The 22,564-nt window shown below is 36.8% G+C and overlaps 1 long non-coding RNA gene and 1 other non-coding gene across 4 annotated transcripts in view; one reads left to right on the top strand and one right to left on the bottom strand.

The window, feature by feature from the left end:
* Positions 1 to 22,564, bottom strand: part of LOC143690138 (uncharacterized) — a 143,263-nt gene that overhangs the window by 25,296 nt on the left and 95,403 nt on the right. The window lies entirely within an intron of this gene.
* On the top strand, positions 9,287 to 9,357 carry TRNAS-GCU (transfer RNA serine (anticodon GCU)). The gene has a single exon. It is a non-coding gene; the product is annotated as a tRNA-Ser (tRNA).

Below are 22,564 nucleotides of genomic sequence, written 5' to 3'. Positions count from 1 at the left end.
ACAAAGAAAGAAAACCCAAAACATCCCACTTCTGTTATCTTCCCTATTACTGACCCCTAGTATTGGTGTGATTTACGAGTTACTATTGATGAAAGAATTTTAAGGTATTACTGTTAATTGTAGCCCATAGCTGGCAATAGGTATTTTACCCCACATACCACTCTATTATTACTTCTTTGTACCTGTGTCATGCATTTGTACCTGTTCACACAAGTACTTATTTAAATTTGTTGTGTTAATCAGTGGCATGCATGACTCAAAACAACCCCTTTCAATCAGAATCATCTACAGTACAGCACTATTCCTTATACCCCACTAACGAGCTACCTTCACCCCATATCTATCTCAAAACATTTTAAGTACAACCTTGTTATACATTCTAAACATATTAGGTTACCACTCCCCCTTCTCTAACTTCTATTTCTAGGTATCCTGTATTCTATATTTTTAAGACTCAGCGTTTACATATTCTAATTAGTTCATATTAATGAAGTCATAAAATATCTGTCCTTTTGTGTTTGACTTATTTCACGCAACATTATGTCCTCAAGATTCACCCATGTTGTCACATGCTTCAGGATCTTATTTTTCTTATTGCTGCATTATATTCCATTGTATGTATTTACCACATTTTGTTTATCCACTCATCTGTTTGATGGGCATTTGGATTGTTTCCATCTTTTGGCAATTATGAACAATGCCACTATGAACATTGGTGTGCAAATATATGCTTTCAGATCTTTTGGGTACATACTGAGTAGCAAAATTGCTGGCTCATATTGGCAACTCAATATTTAGTTTTCTGAGGAACTGCCAAACTGTCCTCCACAGTGGCTGCATCACTTTACACTCCCATCAGCAGTGAATAAATGTTCCTATTTCTCCACATCTTCTCCAACACTTTCAGTCTCCTGTTTGTTTATTAGTGGTCTTTCTTATGGTAGGAGATGATATCTTATTGTAATTTTGATTTATATTTCCCTAACAATAGTGAAGATGAACATCTTTTCATGTGCTTTTTAGCCATTTGTATTTCTTCTTTGGAGAAATGTTTATTTATATCTTTTGCCCATTTTTTAAATTGGGTCATTCATCCTTTTATTGTTGAGTTGTAGGATTTCTTTATATATATATTGGATATCAAACCCTTATCAGATATATGGTTACCAAATATTCTCTCCCATTGAGTTGGTGGCCTTTTTACCCTTTTGACAAACTCCCTTAAAACACAGAAGTGTTCAATCTTGAGGACTTCACATATATCTATTTTTCTTTTATAGCTTATGCGTTAGGTATAAAGTCTAAGAAGCTACCTCCTATTACTACGTCTTGAAGATGTTTCCCTACATTTTCTTCTAGGAGTTTTATGGTACTGGCTCTTATATTTTAGGCCTTTGATTCACTTTGAGTTAATATTTTGTAAGGTGTGAGGAATGGGTTTTCTTTTATTCCTTTGGATATGAATATCCAGTTCTCCCAGCACCATTTATTAAAGACTATTCTGTCTCAGTACAGTGGATTTGGGGACCTTGTCAAAAATCAATTGACCACACATCTGAGTACCTACTTCTGAACTCTCAATTTGATTCCATTGATCAATATGTCTATCTTTGTGCCAGTATCATGCTGTTTTGACCACTGTGGCTTTATAATAAGATAAAGTCCGGAAGTGTAAGACCTCCCATTTCATTCTTTATTTAAGGATATTTTTGGCTACTTGCAACCCTGTTCCCTTCCAAATAAACTTGATAATTAATGTTTCAAATCCTGCAAAGTAGGTTCGTGGATTTTTTATTGGTACTGAATTGAATCTGTAGATCAATTTGGGAAGAATTGATATCTTACTGTGCTGGTTTGAAAAAATGTATGTACCCTAGAAAAGCCATGTTTTAATCCTAATCTCATTTTGTAAAGGCAGCCATTTCTTCTAATCCCTATTCAGCATTGTATGTTTGGAACTGTAATTAGATCATCTCCCAGGAGATGTGATTTAATCAAGAGTGGTTGTTAAACTGGATTAGGTTGAGGTGTGTCTTCACCCATTTGGGTGGGTCTTGATTGGCTACTGGAGTCCTATAAAAGAGGAAACATTTTAGAGAATGAGAGATTCAGAGAGAGCAGAGAAGAATGACATAGCCACAAGAAGCTGATTGCCCACAAGCCAGCGATCTTTGGAGATGAAGAAAGAAAACACCTCTCAGGGAGCTTCATGAAACAGGAAGCCAGGAGAGAAAGCTAATAGATGATACCTTACTTGCCATGTGCCTTTCCAGCCAAGAGAGAAGCTGACTGTGTTCACCATGTGCCTTCTCACTCGAGAGAAAAACCCTATACTTCATCAGCCTTCTTGAACCAAGGTGTCTTTTCCTGGATGCCTTTGATTGGAACATTTCTATAGACTTGTAATTGGGACATTTTCTTGGCCTTAGAACTATAAACTAGCAATTTATTCAATTCCCCCTTTTGAAAGCCATTCCATTTCTGGTATGTTGCATTCTGGCAGCTAGCAAACTAGAACACTTACCGATTTAGCCTTCCTATCCATGAACACGGAATGTCTTTCCACCTGTTTAGGTCTTCTTTGATTTCTTTAAGCAATGTTTTGCAGTTTTTCAAGTACAGGTCCTTTACATCCTTAATTAAGTTGATTCCTAGGTACTTAATTGTCTTGGTTGAGGTTGTGAATGAAACTTTTTTCTTAATTGCCTCCTTGGTTATCATTCCTAGCATATAGAAACAGATAAATTTAGATTTCTGGGTCCTGGTTCTGACCCACTGTTTTAGCCTGCCCCAGACAGGGTCCACCACAGCCATTTTTTCAACTTTTAATGGGGGAAAGAAAATGGGGGTTTAAAATGCAGGGCTTTCTTAGGACTGTGGGAAACAGTTTACTGAAGAGCACCATCTGCTGGGCAGGCCAGGAAAGCACAACCTTTTAGAGCTGTCAAAAGGTTTTTTAGTGTGTTTCTTAAAGCTTTCCCCAGGGATCTTGGAACTGGTCTGCACCCCATCTTGCAGGCCCCATTTTTGCCTAGGAAATATTGACTTGGGAAATACCTCTCTGGGTTGAGCCCCTCCCACAATTTGCCTTCCAAGCAAAGCAACTAGAGGCAGTGAAGGGAGAGTAAAAACAAACTAGATTTCTAGAGAAGGAATAAGGGAAAAGAAGCTTTCTCTTGGGAGTGAAACAATTGCACAAATGGTGCAATCTTAGAAATTGTAACACATACTCAGGGAAGGAATCAGACAAAGAGGTGGAAATGTGATCATTTAAACATGGACAATTTTAAAGGTTTAGAATAAGTAGAACCAAGTGTCAAAGAAGAACTTTAATACAAATACAATTGTTCTGGTTTGCTAAAGCTGCCAGAATGCGATATACCAGAAATAGATTGGCTTTTAAAAGGAGATTTATTAAGTTATAAGTTTACAGTTCTAAGGCCATGAAAATGTTCAAATTAAGGCATCAACAGGGGTATATCTTCACTTCAAAAAGGCCAGTCAGGGTTTCTCTGTCACATGGGAAGGTACATGGCAATGTCTGCTGGCCCTTTGCTCCTGGATTTCACTGCCTCCAGCTTCTGGCTCCAGTGGCCTCCTCTCTGAGCTTCTTTGGGCCTTCACTTAGTTCTCTGGGAAAACATCTGGATTTCATCTCTTAGCTTAGAATCTTCAGATATCTGTGTCATAGTTTCATTTTTCTGCTCTCCGTTTCAGATGTTGAAACATCTCCAAATATTTGTGTCTGAGCTTTCTTCTCTCTTTATTGGCTCTGGTATGTTTTTCTCTCAGTGGACTCTTTGAAGCAGTACAGCAACCTAAGTAAGACCCACTTTGAATGGGCGGGGTCACATCTCCATCTAATCAGAAGATGACACCCACAATTAGGTGTGCCACATCTCTAAGGAAACAACCAATCAAAAGGTCCCACCCTACAGTTGGTCTGCCGCCACAAGATTGAATTAGGATTAAAAGTGCATGGCTTCTCTAGGGTACAAACCAGCGCACCAATCAACAGTAGAACCCAGGGCGAGAGAAAGAAACTGAGCTTTAGACTAAACTCATCAAGATAAATAGATGTCTAGATATTAGCAAAAAATTACAAGCCATACTAAGGAATAGGAAAATATGGCTCAGTCAAAGAAACAATTTAAAATTTCAGAGGAGACACAGAATTTGGAGCAACTAATCAAAAATGTTAAAACAGATCTCTAAAATCAAGGCAAGAAGATGAGAGAAAATAAGGCTAAAGAGATAAGGGATATTAAGAAGACACAGGGTGAACATAAAGAAGAATTTCAAAAAGTGATAAGAAACATAACAGAAGTTATGGGAATGAAAAGCACTATAAAAGAGGTTGAAAATACATTAGAGGTATGCAACCACAGATTTAAACAGGAAAATAAAAACAGCAAACCAAAAGATAGGACAATCAAAGTCTTGCAGAGGGAAGAACATACAGAGAAAAGAATGGAAAAATTAAGAATGTCACAGGGAAATGACAGCACGAAGCATGCAAACATATCCATTATGGTTCTCAGAAAGAAAGGAGAGGAAAGGAGCAGAAAGGATATTTTAGGAAAGAATGGCCCAAAATTTCCCAACTCTTATGATAGACATAAATATACATGTCCAAGAAGTGCAATCCACTCCAAACAAAATAAATCCTAATAGACTTACTCTCAGACACATCCTAATCACAATTGCAAGTGCAAATGATAAAGAAACAGTGCTGAAAGCAGCAAGAGAAAAGCAATTCATTACATATAGGGGAACCACAATAAGATTAAGTGCCAATTTCTCATCAGAAACTATGGAAGTGAGAAGTCAGTTACATGATATATTTATGATACTGAAGGAGAAAAACTGCCAGTCAAGAATTCTCTATCTGACTAAACTGTCCTTCAAATGAGGGAGAGTTTAAAACATTCACAAATAAACAAAAACTGACTTATGCATGTGAATGTGGTTGAAATAGGAAGTTTTAGGTTGTTTATTTTACTAGAAGGAAAGTTAAAGGATAAAAATGGGACTGTATAATACAGTGAACCCTGCTGTAGATGATGACTGTGGTTAATAGTACAAGTATAAGAATGCTATTTCATGACTTATAACTAATAAATGTCACTATTATAAGGTGTTAAAAAGAGTGTGGTGTTTCAGCTGGCTAAAGTTGCCAGAATGCAAAATCCAGATATATTCTTCTTTTACAAAGGTAACTTATTAGGTTACAAATTGACAGTTCTAAGACCATAAGAATGTCCAAATTAAGGCATCAAGAGGGAGACACCTTCTTGAGGAAAGGCTGCTGGCATCCAGGGCTCTTCTGTCACATGGGAAAGCACTGCTGGTCCTTCTCTCCAAAAAGTTTTTGGACTTCTGTGAGTCTCTGCTTATTTCCCTCAGGGTATTTCCATCTACACTCTTTCTCAGCGAGCTCTCTTAAAGGACCCCAGTGAAGGATGAACACCCACTTTGAATTGGGTGAATCACATCGCCATGAAAACAACCTAAGCAAAAGGTCCTACCCACAAAAGAGCTGCATTCACAGGGATGGATTAAAAGAACATATGCTTTCTGGAGGACATAACTTATTCAAACCAGCCCATTCTACACTTTGGACCCCCAAAGACATATTCTTTCTGTATGAAAAAGACATTCAAACCATCACAATACCACAAAAGCTTAAATAATTTCAGTAACAATATTAAGTACAAAGTCTTATCAAAATCAGTTATAGGCATGGTTTTTCCTAAGGCAAAATTCTCCTCTGCCTGTTGACCTGTGAAACACAGAACAAGTTGTTTCCAATACACAAAGGAGGGACAGTCATGGGATAAATGTTCCCATTCCCATAGGAAGAAATTTGAAAGAAAGCAGGGATCAAAGTTTCCTACAGTTCCAAAAGTCTGCAGAGCAAATCCCATTAGATTTCAAAATCTGAGATTCATCTACAGAAAGACATTTTATCCTCAGCCTCAAAAAAGCGGCAGTCCCACCCTCTCCAAGGGCTTATGGAGTGACCCTGCTAACTCCAAATTTTGGGAGACAACCATGTTCTCAGCTCCATCCTCTTCAAGCATTGAGGTGGCACCAATACTCTCTGACATCCCAGGGTCCACTCTTAACCCCCTTAGAATATAAGCTGGTGACAAGGCTTTCTCCAATCCCTGGCGAATGTGCTCCTCACTCTCTGAGGCTTAGGATAGCATGTTCTTCCCAAACAATGGGGTAGCTAAACTCTCCTCTATTTGTCAGGCATCTGAGAGCCCTGGAGTCATAACACTTTTCCTAAACAACAGAGAGAAAGAACCACACTCCATGAACTCCAGGGCAACTCACCCTCTCCACATGCATGGATGGGTCTGCTCTCCAGACCCAAGCCTTCTTTGATCCAAACCTCATCTATGGCTCTGTCTTTGAAGCCTGTTTTTCCTTCAGTCTGTCCCTTTTCTTCCCCTTTTAGTCCAGGCTGGCAGTGGTCCCATTTATACAGATCTCACAAAAACTTGTCAGCTTCATATGCAGTACATAGGGATCCCAATCATCAGACAATAGGACTTACCACAAATCCTTTCTGGATAACTCCATTTCCAATCTTGACTTATTCTGAAATGGCTGACTGGTTCCATGTTTGGTTAAATCCTCATGTGGAAAATTATTCCCTAGGGATTCTAAAAGATCAGAACTTTCCAAACCCTCAATTTCTGGTTTCTTTGTACCTAAGAATTCAATTCTCAACTTATCCTTTTCCTCTTGCATTTTAATATAAGCTGCCAGGAGAAGCCAGCTTGCATTTTCCATATTTAATTTAGAAATTTCTTCAGCTAAGAATCTTAGCTTATCACTTTCAAATTTTACCTTTCATCCAATACCAGAACTCAATTTTGCCAAATTCTCTGCTACTTTTAAGCAAGGGTCATCTTTCTTCCAGTTTGCAATGACACTTTCATTATTTCTGTCTAAGGCCTCATCAGAAGTATCTTTGAAGTCCGTGTTTCTATCAACAGTCTCTACAATGCAATCCAGGCCTTTCCTTTCAAGCACCTCACAGTTCTTCCAGAATCTTTCCATTATCCATGTATAAAGCCATTCCAGAATTTTTGGTATTTGCAAATTTCAGCACCCCACTCTCAGTACCAAAATCTGTTTCAGTTTGCTAGAGCTGCCAGGATGTAGTATACCAGAAATGGGCTGGGTTTTACAAAGGGGATTTTTAGGTTATAAATTTACAGTTCTAAGGCCATGAAAATGTCCAAATTAAGGCATCAAGAGGAAGACAGCTTCTCTGAGGAAAAGGCTGCTGGCATCACGGGTTCCTCTGCCACATGGGAAAGCACATGGCGACATCTCCGGGTCCTTCTCTCCAAAATGTGTCTGGGCTTCTATGGGTCTTTGCTGGTTTTTCTCAGGACGTTTCTGTCTAAGCTCTCTTTCTCTGGGAACTCTCTTAAAGGACTCCAGTAAAGGTTTAAGACTCACCTTGAATTGGGTATATCACATTTGCATGGAAACAATGTAAGCAAAATGTCCAACCTACAATAGGTCTACCCTCCCAGGGAGGCATTAAAAGCACATAAGCTTTTCTGAGGTACATAACAGATTCAAATCAGCACAGGTGGAATATGGGAAAATATATACCTAATGCAAACCATGGACTATATTTAACAGTAATAGTTTATCATCAATTTTCACAAAGGCACCACATCAAAGCAAAGTGTCAATAATAGGGGGTATATGGGAATGTCGCATATTTACATAACTCATGTAAACCCACAACTTCACTAAATGAATAAATAAATAAAAATAAAAACATTATGCTAATGAAAGAAACCAGAGACAAAGTACTACATATGGTATGATACCATTTGTATAAAATGTTAATATAAATAAGTCTATAGAGACAGAATTAATATGGTGGCTATATAGGGCTGGGGAATAATAGAGGGATTGAGAGGTGACTGCTAATGTATACGAGGATTTTCTTTTTTGGAGCAATGAAAATGTTCTAAAATTGATCATGGTGATTAATCTACAACTGTGATTATACTAAAAGCCATTGACTGTATAATTTGGATGGAGTGTATGATATGTGAATATATCTCAATAAAGCTGCTTTAAAAGATATGCTGGCTACACAACAATAATTTTGTGTTTGGAGGGCAGGGAATCTGGTAATAGTGATGTGAAGAAGTTGGGTAATTCCTTTCACAGATGACAATTACAAAATCTGGAAAAATTCAATAAAATAATAGAGTTCTGTTTTGCTTTGAAGTGTGAAAGAGATCATTGCTTTCATTCCTATAGAAAAAAATTAGATGATATGCAACACTGTAACTTTTCTTGAGCCCATCAGAGAGCTGAAGACCCAAGGCAAACAAGTATACTAAATTCCAACCTATAACCAACCACCCAGAGAAGACACTGTTCATAAGAATAGTTTTACCTTTGTCAGAGAAGAGGAGGAAATGGCAGCAGCCATAAAAGTGAGTCTTATAGTTAATAGCAATTTAGAATCCTTGGGAACCTTAGACACAGAGGTGTCCATGCTAATTCACAGGCCTTTTCTACAAACTTCCACCATATGCTCAGGAGAAAAATCAGGGACAGTCAGTGCTACCTGAGAGAGCTCCACTAACTCTGTCCTCACTGAGTCTTATACCAGCCAATGAGCAACAGCCATTTTACCCTGAACAAGGGTCTAGAAATTCTCCTAGCACCCATCCCAGGCACAGGTACACTTACTGGAAGCAAAAGTCTGCCCGTGAGGGAGGTACAGGAAACTTATTTAGGCTTAGGTTCCTGTAGTACTACAAAGCAAAGTTCTGCTACCAAGGAGGAGCATAGGAAGGGGGGCAGGTAGGAAACTCTTGCCCACTCAAGAACCTCCGTGGATAAAAGGCAGGATTAACATGCCATGGGACAGAAATACTGAGAAAGCCCCACGCCAAGATTTAGTCACACAGGACTAGGGGTAAAGCAGGAGAATCAAGAGCTTCACACAACCCTGCCCCTCCTTCCACCTCCATCATGGGAATTTTACTAATAGAAAGAGCAGCCTAATGCTGGAGAGCAGGTTTGCAGGCTGGGATGGAGGCCTAGGGCAGGAATGGTAAAAATATCTTTCCAGCACCTCAGGCCACACATACTATCAGATAAAGCTGCCCACATGCCTGGAAAGATTTGAAATCTCTGGTAGACAGAAGATAACTAACAACAACCAAATTAACAGTTTTTTTTTAAAGATTTTCCCATTTAAAAAAATGCATATATTTATATAGGGGGTGCAAGGGTAGTTCAGTGGTAGAATTCTCGCTTGCTATGTGGGAGACCTGGGTTCGATTCCCAGCCCATACACTTCCCAAAACAAACAAGCAAGCAAACAAACATACAAAAAGCAAAACCAAAAAAATTCATCTGCAATAACAGGATACTCACATGGAAAAAGAATGAAGTGTGACCCTGCCATACAGTATACAAGAGAAAAAGCCATATATATATATAAAATGTGTGTGTGTGCATGTATGTGTGTGTGACAATTTCCATGCTTATAGGACTGCTATTTTGTTGGGTGAGAAGTTCAGGTTTGCAGTTCTCTTGCCTGAAGGCACTCTCTGGAACAATGATAGCGCTGGCCACAGAAAAGCAGAGCTTTATTGGCTTTAGATGGTCTATTCCAAAGTTCAGATCAACAGAGCAGCTGGAAATTTATGGGGACAATTCTGGAAGCATAGAAGGATTAATGTCTAAAATCTTAATGTAATTATTACCCAAATGTCTTCCTGATTGTTACCCATGTCTTTGGGAAAACTCAACAACCCCAGTGGAAAAAGGAAGCAGAAACTTATGGAATGTCAACCCTTAAGAGAGTATACCATTTCTGGAAGATTTGTGAGTTTGCTGCAAATTGGCAGTGATTGTTCCCAGCCCACAGAGTTTGACCTCAACTGTCACAGAGTTTGGATTGAAACGTGAAAGACTTGATGGTTTGAGGTGTCAGTGGCCTGAAATCAGAGTAGAAGAGCAGCTGGAGGGAGCCCATGAATGGAGGCAGTGAAACCCGAGCTCGGAGAATAAAATCTACCTAAACCATTGGCTGATTTGCTCAATTACACAGGTACAGAAGAGACTCTCAGGAAACAGTGAGGTAAACAGAAGGGAGAAGCCAAGAATTTAACAGAGATGTTAGCTGTTAACGAACTGGGGAGAGATACATTTGGCAGCATGACTTCAGGAGTATTAATACCAAGAATCCAAATATTCTTCAGCATATACATGTAAAAATCCTTTAAGCACACTATCAAATTGTATCCAGCAATATATAAAAAGAATAATACATCGTGTCTAAGTAGGGTTTATCCAATGAATGCAAAATGATTTACCAGAGTGACAGAACAAAGAGAAAAAAATGATATAATCATCCTAGTAGATAAAAGAAAAAGTATTTTGATCCATTCATGAAAATACACCCGAAGCAAACTGGAAAAAGAAGGGGCTTTCCTCAGTCTAATAAAGGACATCTACAAAAAGACACTACAGCTGACACCAAACTGAATTATAAAATACTGAATGCTTTCTACCTAAGATCATCAGCTAAGATCAAGATAAGAATGGATATCTACTCTTACAACTTTTATTAAACTTTGTTCTAGAAGACTTAGCCTATGAAACAGGAAAAGAAAAACAGTAGCATATAGATTTGAAAAGAAGTAAAATTGTCTGGATTTATAGATGACATGATCATTTAGCTAGAATATCCAAAGTAAACTACAAGACAGATACTAGAACTACTGTGTTAAGTAAGTAAGGTACAAGGTCAAAATACCAGCAACAAACAATGGAAAATTACTTTGAATAACTACCAGGTATAATAATTAGAAAACATAAAACACAGGATTATATGTAATGAAAAATATGCTATGCATTAAAAAATAGTTTTGAGAGAAGAAAAATACCTAACTAGGTGGAATGTTATAAAATATTCATTTACTACAAGACATAAATAGGTGAACTATTATAAAATATTATTTTATTAGAAGAGCCAATATTGTTAAGATGCTGACTATGCCAATACTGATCAACAGACTAAAAGCAATCTCAATCAAAATTGCAATAGGCCTTTTTTTTTGTATAAAGTGACTACTTTATTCTAAAATGTATATGGAAATGCAGAGGACTTAGAGTAGCCAAAAACAAGTTTTACAAAGAACAAGTTGGAAAACTTACCCTGCCTCATTGCAAGACTTAGTATAAAGCTATGGAAATAGAGAAAGTTTGGGACTCATATAGAGATAAATATACAGATCGATGGAACAAAATGGAGACTCTAAAATTAGATGCACACATATAGGGTCAAATGATTTCAACAAAAGTGCTAAGGTAATTAGTTCAATATAGAAAGGATAACATTTTCAACAAATGGTGCTAAAACAATTAGCCCTGCATACAAAACTTTAAAAAAAATTAATAAATAAATTAAAAGAACCTTAAACTGTACCTCAGACTACATGAAAAACAAAACAAAACAAAAAAATGGATCATAAACCTAAATGTTAGAGCTAAAATAATGAAACTTTTGGAAGAAAACATAGGAGAAAATTTTTACCATAATTCAGACAAAGATCACATTAAAACCATGAAACTATAAAAAATTAACAAATTGGACTTCATCAAAATTGAAATATTTCCCTCTATAATATACTCTCAAAAAAACAAATAGACAAGTACAGAATAGGGGAAAATATTTACAATACATATATCTGGCATATAAAAATATTTACAACATATATCAGCTCAATAATAGGATACAAACATCCCAATTAAAAGATGGGGAAAAGGTCTAGGTAGAAACTTTACCAAAGAAGATATATGAATGATCAATAACACATGAAAAAAAGGATCGATATTACTAGTTAGGGTAAATTCAAATTAAATACACAATGAATTAGCACAACAGACTTACCCAGATGGCTAAAAACGAAACGAAACAAAAACAAAAAACTGACAATATCAAGTACCAAGTGCCCACAAGAATGTGAAAAACATTAGAACTTTTATATATTTCCAGTGTGAATGCAAAATAGCCTCCTTAAGAGAGAACTGGATATTCTCTTAAAAAGTTAAACGTTATGACTCAGAAATTTCCTCACGTAATTACTAAAGAAAAATGAATAGCCACACAAAGACTTGTGCCCAAATGTCCAGAGCATTATAATTCATAATAGCCACAACCTGATAACAATTCAAATGTCCTAATCTGATGGAAGGACAGCAAATCTGGTACATCCATAAAAATGCTACTCATCAATAAAACGGGACTAACTATAGACATGGGCAGCAACCAGGACAAATGAAAACATCAGGTTCAGTAAAAATAAAACCAACAGCACAGAGGCTAGTAAAACAAATAACTATACTTATAGGAAATTCTAGAAAGGGAAAATGTATAATGTCACTATTGATCGGTGGTTGCCAGAGGCCAGGAATGGGGAGAGGGAATTCATTCTTAAGGGACTCAAGGGAATTTTTTGAGATGGAAATAATCTATGTATTGACATAATAAGGGGTTACAAGGACAATATACATTTACCGAAACTCAGCAAACTGTACATTTAATTTTACAATGGATGAATTTTCTTGTGGATAATTTATACTTCAATAAAGCTCTTTAAAATATCCTGCGTATTAAATTCACTTGAAATAATGTTTTCCTCTGTTTCGGTTATGCCACCAACTTTATATATGATAAAGTTCACTTGTCCAAATATGTTTTAAATTTGTATGAATTGTTTTAATTCCCCCTTTTAAAATCATTTATTAACGATTTTTTGGTTTACTATTCCATTGTTTCTTTTTAAATACATAAATATTCAGATCCCCTCTTCTATTGCTTGAAAAGTATTGTGTCACTTATGAATCTTGTACTAAGAGTGTATAATTTCGGGGTATGGGGGGAAATGCTATTGCATGCTATGGGCTATGTTTAGCAGGAAAATATCAAAGTACCGCAATAATATCATCGGTACATAATGAGAGGAGGCACAAATGGTATGGGGAGGTTTGGATTTTCTGTTTGGTGAGGGTGTGTTTATTGGCTATCTTTCTCTTGGGAACAATGAAATTATCTAAAATTGAGTGTTGATGGATTTCTGACTTTGGACATTATACATGAGTCCCAGTAGATGGAGGTGGCTGAAAGGTACACTGACTGAGAAAGAGATTGGTGATGATGGTGTATACATATGATTGAACATTGCACTATCATAAAAAGGAACGAAGTTGTGCGGCATGAACAATGTGAATGAACCTATGGGACAATTGGTGAAGCAAAATTAAGCCAGAAACTAAAGAGCAAATACTGTACGATCTCATTTAGAAAATACTTATAAGAAAACTGGCGCCTAGAATGCAAGGTCCTATAATAGTCACATTTAGTCTGGAGTGGTAGTTGTTATTTCTGGAGTTTGAGGGCCTGTTTTATATAAGTATAATCTGGTAGTTAAGGATAAAAATGAAGCCAACCAGGTCGGAATTAAGGTAATTCAGAATACAGTGGTAAGGAAGACACGGTCTGTATTTTACAACTTTACCTAGTCTTTGAGACCAAGGGAAGAAAGATTTATTTTTTCCAGAACCAAAATTTTCTGTAGCACATAATCTAAGTGAACATGTCTGGATAGATCATTTAAACAATCCAAACACAGGGAGACCAGGATAAAGAGAGCTTTTAATCCTGTGTAGCTTAATGCAATGCCTGGATACATTCCAGAGCATATTAAGCAGATTGTCAAAAAGTATTGTCAAAGTTCCTTGAGAAAAAAATACGAAACTATTAAACTACCACGAGGAAAACCTCAGATACCGTGTCAAACACTAGGGACACTAAAATCAATAGGCCAAGCCCTCAATCATGAGGCTTGCTTTTGTGAAGCTTATGTATATAGCGGAGAAGCTTAGCTTACCTATAGGTATGCCTAAGAGCCACATCCAGAGGACCTCTTTTGTTGCTCAGATGTGGCCTCTCTCTCTCTAAGCCCAACTCTTCAAATGAAACTATTGCCCTCCTCCCTATGTGGGACATGACATCCAGAAGTGAAAGTCTCCCTGGCAGTGTGAGAGATGACTCCCAAGGATGAGCCTGGCCTTGGCACCACGGTATCAGCGATGCCATTCGGACCAAAAGGGGGAGGAAAAGAAGTGCAACACATGAGATATCAGTGGCTGAGAGAGTTCAAAGAGTTGAAAGGCTACTCTGGAGGTGATTCTTAAGCAAACTTCAATTAGACACTGCTACCTATCATAACCTGCCAAACCCCAACCAAAATCATTCCCGCTAATCCTAAAAAATACCTAGGGAAATATATAAGATTCTACAAAGTTTCCATGCAGTAGGGCAACTTTCCAGACCCACAACCTCCAGATGGGTCCCTGGACCAGTTAAGTCCTGAAATGCAGAGGGGCAAGCCTCTCCAAAACATTAACTAGTTCCATCCCCTTATCCCATATTATTGACAGCCCTTTCCAACATGAAAAAGTTAAAATGGGCATAGCCCAAATACCCCTAAAGAGTGGGAGAAAGATCAAAGTTGATGGTGGAGTTATACAGAGAAGGTAGGGTTTAACAAATGAGTATAAGTGAGGAATCATCATATTGATATTTCTTTTAGTCTCCAGTACCTTAGAGCAGATAGAAGTAAAAACATAAAATCGTGGAATTGTAACCCATACCAAACTCTGAAATCTGTTATATGACCACTTGTTAAATGTACTTGGAAATTTATTGATTTTTGTATATATGTTATATTTTGCAATGAAAAAGTATTATACCACAAACAATATGCAGCACCTTGCTATTTTTGCCTAATAAGATATACAATAAATACCCTATTTATTTCAAGATTATATAATTTATTTTAATTTGTTTTGTATTATTAGATAGTAATCCGAATATTATTCAGGTGATTTTCCTCCTTTTTTAAAAATAGTATTTTATAAGAAATTCTTTTACCATTCTTTTCTGTTGCTCATGTTAAATGAGATAAATTTTCCTGTAGTTTAGGAGGTTTCTCTTTAGGAGTAGTAGTAAGCCAAAATAACATCATTCATTTTTGTTTAAAATATATATTTTAAATATATTTTTCTTAACTTTCTCTCCAACGATCTCCAAAGTTTTAAGATTTGCATCCTCTGGATTTCCCCCCTCCCCTCAGCATCTGAACATTCTCATTTACCCTCAAGGATACGACTCTGTTATTTTTAGTAGCTTTCTCTCAGGGTGTGTCTCTGTCCCGAGAAGGCTTGTTGGGAATATCTGAGGTCCCTAAGCGCTCGCAGCATCCAGTACCTCTGATCTTCCCATGGTGCCTTAGTGGGACCCTGAAGTCTCTTTATGCACTCAACTACAAATTCAGCCTTATGCAACCTTCACTCAGGTGCATCTGTTTTTCTCAGATCCGTTTACTGAGGATTCCTCTCTCCTTTTCATCATATTCACTAGTGATTTCAGTATTTCTTTAGGACTGCCAGAAGTTCCCTTACCCTTCCCTATGCTACATCCATATAGCTAGTAAACTCACACCGCTCCACAGAAAGTAGCTTTTTTCCAAACCGCTCATTATAGTTTATTGTAATATCACTAAGAAAAATGTGCAGACTTTTCTAGGATGCTACTGCTTTTCTGCTTCATATTCTACCTTTACCATGTCAGGATTTTTGAGGTTGTCTCTTTATTTAACAACTCCACTATTCAAAAGTTTTAGGAGTTCCCACCTCACAAAAAGGGCAGAGATGCCTGGTTGCTCTCTCCTGAAAGTAGGTTTACTTCATCAGTAATATTCCCTCATGTCTTTTTGCCCTTAGGCAGCTTATAGCTGAGTGCTAAATTGGCCTTCCCCTTTGGACTTAGGACTTTTCTAATCAAGCCTTTATTCCTTATAGATGACTTCTCCAGTGTTATGTACAGGACTGTAAATATGACATGTATTTACCATATATTTGCAATTAACCAATATATGTGGTTAAAGAAAATATGTGAAAAGATGAGAAAAATAAATAGTATTATAACATTAAATCAAAACCATCATTTACTGACTGCAGGAGAATCATAGCATCCTAATTAAAGTTTTTAAAGTTTCACAGAGAATGACAGCAGCACCACTTTAATGCAGCATAAATGCAGCATAAATTCAAGCAAATATCTGGGATCAAAATGCAGTACCCTACTTACTGCCTTCCTTTATAGCTAATGTGAACTGTCTATTTTGTCCCATGTCAGGGGAAAGGTAGGTGATATAGTGGTAGCCCTGCTAACACTTTTTGGCCACCCAGTGAGCACAGAGTGACATTCTGCAGTATTGAGTGTGATGGCTTTACAACTGGGAGTACAGTTTACTAAGGACATTTGTGACACTGTGGATTATGTGTGGAGCATCAACTTGGTCCCCAAGATACAGTAAAATTAATACTTTTTTCACAAAAACACCTGGACACCAAAGTCAATTTGTGTGAGCATTGCATTTCATATATTATTCTGCTATGCTATTTTTTGCCTTTGCTATAAAAAAGATCTTTAATGAATGCCAGATTCTTTTTTTTTTTTTTTTGCATTTATCAATGCATTCTTATGAGAAGTCTCAACACCTAAGGAAGTGACAAGATAATTACATCTTGCTTTGTCCATAATGTAAAGATAATATCTTTAGTACCTCTACTTCATAAATTTTTTTTCCTTAAAAATCACTAGTTTTTCAAAGAGCCGATATAAAGTGATTTATGATTATTGTAAGGAAGAAGAAAATGATTTTAGAAACTAAAAAAGTTGCATTAAAATAACTAATAAAACTTTCTTAAGTGAATCACAGTATGTTTTATCAAGGCAAGAAGGGTTTCAAAAAGACAGTTTAATTTGTATTAAGATATTTTTGGCTTTCTGACAAGGATTTTGATTCTCTCGAAGGTTTCTGTGGTCACCTGTTCAATTCTCTGTAACTTCCTAGTGTATCAGTAAAAGGTTAAAATTTCAAACAATTTATTGACTGCTTCTAGCCATTAGCTCTCCATCTTCATTCAGTTATTGCTCAAGAAGTGTTAGCTGTTTATTGCCATTAATAACTTTCAAATATTAAGATAAAACCTGTCTCAGTGACTTGACAGACATATTTCTAAACAATAAACTGAATTCATCTCTGAATCTTAACTAAAAATTTTAAGAGTACCCCAGAAGTACAAGTAATATTTCCAAATCTAGACAAACTTTGATCTCCATGTATACATATTTTAACTGAGAACACAGATGCTCAACATAAACCAATCTGAAGAAAACCAGATCTAACTGGCTTCTAGAAAAAGCAATGCTATGCATATTTCCTACTTTTTCAAAATCGACAGAATAACTAGCAAACCATGAAGATACAGTCCATCTAATCCATTTGAAATCCACATTTTTATTTTTTAAATGAACTTAAATTTAGACTATACCATTTAAAATGTAGTGATTTCCAGTTTTCTTAGTGTCAGAAAATTTAAAGACACTATAAAAGCAAATTCATTTTAAAAATGCTTATTTAGCACCTATTGTTTGCTAGATTTTGCTTGATGCATAAAATTGTTACAAATAACACTTGGTTATTTTTTGTTTGCTTTTTTCCTGCAATAATGCTGAGTTAAAAAAAGAAAACTTTAAGATCTCAGAGGTCTGAAACAAAAACCGTTATTTCATATGCTTAGTACTGGATTAGCTATAGTTTGGCTGTTAATGACTGGACTCAGATTGGCTTAGTTGGACCAAGTTGGACTCCAGAATTTGGGTTAGATTAAGGTCTGTGTCCATATATCTTCATTCCAGACTCAGGCTGAAAGATTAGTGGCTCCTAATAGCATGCTCTTCTATTAGGGAAGCGTAAAAGTTCCCTGAATCCAGGAGAACATTTGCCATGCTTCTTAACTGTGCCTCAAACCAGCACAATGTAATGTCCCACCACATTCTGTTAGTTAAAACAAGTCATGTGACATGACCACAACTGAAGTCAAATTGGTGGACAAGTATACTCCACCCACAAAAAAGCTATGACCAGGCCAGGCTGAGGTGGAAGAAGTGTGATAAAATAACACGGTCTAGCATACCTTGAAACAAATCCATCAGATCCCAGGAAAGCAGAAACTTGAGTATCAACTATATGTCCCAGGGAAGATCCAGATTTGTCGAGATAAAATTATATAGATAAAAATGTTCTTCAAGTCAGTGTTTCTAAACCTTCAGCTATAAATTAGTGCTACCTGGGGAAATTTATTTGTTTAAGACCAAGAGTCAAGCTTATTCCCAAATATTTGCATTTAATTGGTTAGGGCTCAGGCACCTGTATTTAAAAAAAAAAAATCTGCTCCATATAATTTTAATGTATTTTTTTAAATATGTGCTTTCACTTATAATTTCTTCCTGTCTCAGAAGTTTAAAAACTCAGATGTTGTTCAGAAAGTCAAGTCAATCAAATAAAGATGGTTTCAATGAAATTAGCTGTCATTTCCCTTACAGCCAACTAGATCCTTTAAATTCTGATTACCAGTCTGACTGAAATCTAAACGGTTTGGATAAACAGTTTCCTCTGGTGATTAGGTAGCCACAGAGTATGTAAATATTTTATTCTACATGGTATTTGGGACAACAAAATGGTTTATAGTCAGTGACTGGAAAAAATATCAGGAAGGAAAGGTTGTGCTTTCCATCATTTTTCTGCGCTTTTTCCTCCTTTTCAGGTCTTAGTCCACCTCCTTCACCACGTGCCTCATCATTTCCCATGACACTGAGCCACGTTACCCACGACCCCTTTTCCGACCCATGACCTTCTTGTTGGTTTTTACTGTTAGGATATTTATTCCGTAATAAAATTCCAGGATTTTCTAGACACAACTGCATTATTACAAAAGACACAGAGCTGGAACAGGGGAAAAAGCAAAACAAAACATATGTTTCTCTGAATTTCTCAGACTTAATTTCTATACCATAAGTTTTATTATCTGTTCTATAATGGAATTTAAAATACTGCTCCTGCTTTCCTACTTAAACGTAATCTAACATTTCTTTCCGTAAGTAATCAGCATTATTGAAATGCTATTTTCCTCTACTCACTACAGTATTCATTTATATAACCAATTTGTGTTCAATCAATGATTTAGGTAACATTTGTGTCTCAACTTAAGATTTTAATAAAAAAACATAAGAATTATGGGAAGTACTGATATTGTGACATGATGCTGGAGGTCTGAGAAGTTTCTTAGGGAGGGAAAACTGGGGGAAATAATTCATAGACTGCATTCACTTCAGAAGCTTGTGGCATGTATAGAACCATGTCTATTTTGTTATTCAAATTAAATTTCTTGAACCATCACATGCTCAGCTAAGTTCAGAAGTGCCAAAATTCCTCTTGTGGATTTCCCTACTCCAGTAAATTTAGTTGCCTTCTAATATGTGAGGAACCAGCTTCTCTTGCTCATACGTCATCAGGTTGAAACTTGGAATTGAAAGACAAGCACTCAGAATTTTAAAAATGTCTCCTGCACTAAAAAGAGTTGTCCATGTTTGTATCTCTGCTATTCTTACCATGATCTGAACTCAGTGATCAATTTCCAGCCACTGAGATTCTCTGAAAGAGGACAACTCCTCTCCCTCTGTGTCACACTCAGAGTTCAATACCATAAATTACACATTTGGGCTTAGGAATAACTAAGGAATACCCCCTGTTGTAGGTTTCCCTGGTTTAGGGGGGCTCTAGAGTCTCAGTCACAGGTTTCCATTTGTTGATTTTGATTGCCTTTCCTTGCCAAGAGACTACTGTTGAATCTCAGATGAGAAATAGCTATGGTCCTTATTCCTGTACTCTCAGAAGGGAAATTGTCCTGGAACTTGGTTTTTTGATTGTTCATTTGTTTTGTTTGTTGGTTTTTTACCTTGTCTCCAGTGACTATCTCTGTATATCAGTGGGAATGGGAAGGGAGAGTTACTTCCTTCTCCAAGAACAAATGTTCACTATTTGTCTTTAAATTACATAATTTAAGATACATTTTCACTCGTGAGATTCTTCTTTGACTCTCCAATGAATGGGTGGGGTTAAGGGAAGAAAGTATGGAGTGAGTATCATTTCCAATATGGTGAGGGGCTATGTAGAGTTCCTAAACAATCTTATATGCAATCTCCCTTTGCCACTGAGACTCAGTGATGTGAGCAGTTTACTATTTGGATTATCTTTACAATTTCTGTATGAAGACAAATGTCTTTAACACCTTTTCGGCATATTGTATACTGTCAACCAAACTGCCCTTAGATGATGCATGGTTTGGAGCTGTTATGTACTTCAGAAAGGCCATGTTCTTTTAATCCATCCTTGTGGGGGCATGCCTACTATGGGTGGGAACTTTGCTTAGGCTATTTCAGTTGAGATGTGACCCAACCCATTCAAGGTGGATCTTAATCCTTCACTGGAGTCCTCTGTGCAAGGATAAAAGGCAGAGAAAGAAAACTCTTCAGGAGAAGCCAGAAGGTCCCACAGGAGCTGAGAACCATTTTGAAACCAAAATCCAAAAGAGAAGGACCAGCAAACATCACCATGTGCCTTGCCATATGACAGAGAAACCCTGGATGCCAACAAACTTTCTCCAGAGAAGACATCTCCTTCTTGATGCCTTAATTCAGACGTTTTCATGGCCTTAAATTTGTAACCTAACAAATCCCTTTTGTAAAATCTGGTCCATTTCTGGTATATTGCTTTCCATCAGCTTTAGCAAGCCAAAACAGGTGGGATCAGAGCTGTTCTACAAAATGTAACTGTACACTTTACCCCATTGCTGGGGAGAACGTCTCCTAATTCCCACCTTAGGCTCATACCCTTCCCTTTATAATCTGCATCTTACCTCAGTATATCCTTTATGGCTTTAGCTCTATTTGAAATCCAAAAAGATTGCACTTTATATGAATTTAAGAATGAGGACTTTGAAAATCCATTCACACTCTCTGTAGCAACAGCTCATCAGGTCTTCCACCTAATATCCACCTCTACTTGGGTCTCCGGGGCTGATTTTAGAGTACGTATTCTAGTGACCCATTTTTCTTCAAGCTGACATAAGGAAAAGGCATCAGCCCTCCTATTTAGGAGAGGATCTGAGCTCTGCCAAGCTGAGCATAGGTTTTGGTGATTCTGACTAGTCCTGTGCCAAAAGTTTCCAGGGCTTAGATCAAGAGTATAAACAGAATACTTAGATCAAGAGTATAAATGTTAAGTATAAACGTATTTAAAAATTACAAATCAAGTTAACAATTACATATATGTATAAATAGAAAATATAAATAAAGTTATATAAAACATGGCCTAATCTCTAACTTTGAAAAATATATCTCTATAACAACCTGGAAGACCAGGTGTAACTTAGAAGTTTTCAGACTGTTTGTTTTTCTCTGGTGGTGTGGCAAGCGTCAGCACCAGGGCACAGGTCCTTGAACCCAGATCACGGCCATTTAGGAAGGAATTCTGGGGCTCCCAATATTCAGAACCTAGTCTAGAAGGAAAAGAGGCATGGACTCAAGGTAGGTCCACCCCTTTGTCTCTTGATTCTGCCTTCTGTGGAGAGGTGCAGTGAGAAGAGGATCAGAGCAGAGAGGAGAGGAATTCGAGGTCTCTACAGAAATTTGGTAAAGAAAGAGAACAGAGCAGATCAAGGAGGGGACGTTAAAGAGGAATCGGCAAGACAGTTACAGTCAGATAGAGGTGAGATCCCTGAAACTTGATGATAGTTTGATGATCAAAACTCTTTTATGAATAATAATGCTTATTGTAGCTGTGAGGCATTAAAAAAAAAGATTTGGCCAAGAACTTCAGATATTTATAAAATCCTGGACTATCAATTATAGATCAGTGAAAAATTTTAAAATCCTGTATTCCCAAATTGCATATTCCTCTTATATTTTTCTTAAATGGGTAAACTATGTCTTTGTACCATATTTAGTAGAAATAAAAGGGTACACAGAGAAAAGTAACATTTCCTTCTACTTCGCTCTCTAACCACTTATTTTTAATCATCGAGGTAACTATTGTTGCCAAATACATATAATTCCTTCCAGAGATAGCACATATTTTCTCAGATATATTTATATTTCCCCCAACAATTATAGCAACTATTTACTTTTCTATACCCTTTTCTATACTTAACAATCAATCTTGCTACTCATTCCACAAATGTATATATAGTGGTGCCTCATTATTTTTAATGGGTTTCATAAATTCTATTGAATTGATGTAATTTGATTTGTTCTACAAATCTTCTATTGACAGAAATTTGGAAGCGTAATTTCATAATTGTGCAATATAACTACAAGATGAAATTACAGGCACGGAATTTCTGGTTCTATCCTGATATATATCACTAAACTATATTTTATAGAAGTTGTAGTAGATTAGATTATTATTCAACAAATATTCATTTCTTTTTCCCACCCCTTGTGGTCATATGTACTTCAGACTCCACTGTGTGTGACTTTGATCTTGCCCATGTGACTTGTTTGGACTAATGGGATGTGATC

Source organism: Tamandua tetradactyla, chromosome 7 (assembly GCF_023851605.1).
Source record: "Tamandua tetradactyla isolate mTamTet1 chromosome 7, mTamTet1.pri, whole genome shotgun sequence".
NCBI classification, from domain to species: domain Eukaryota; kingdom Metazoa; phylum Chordata; class Mammalia; order Pilosa; family Myrmecophagidae; genus Tamandua; species Tamandua tetradactyla.
Note: the sequence above shows the minus strand (reverse complement) of the source record. Positions and strands in the feature narration are given on the sequence as shown.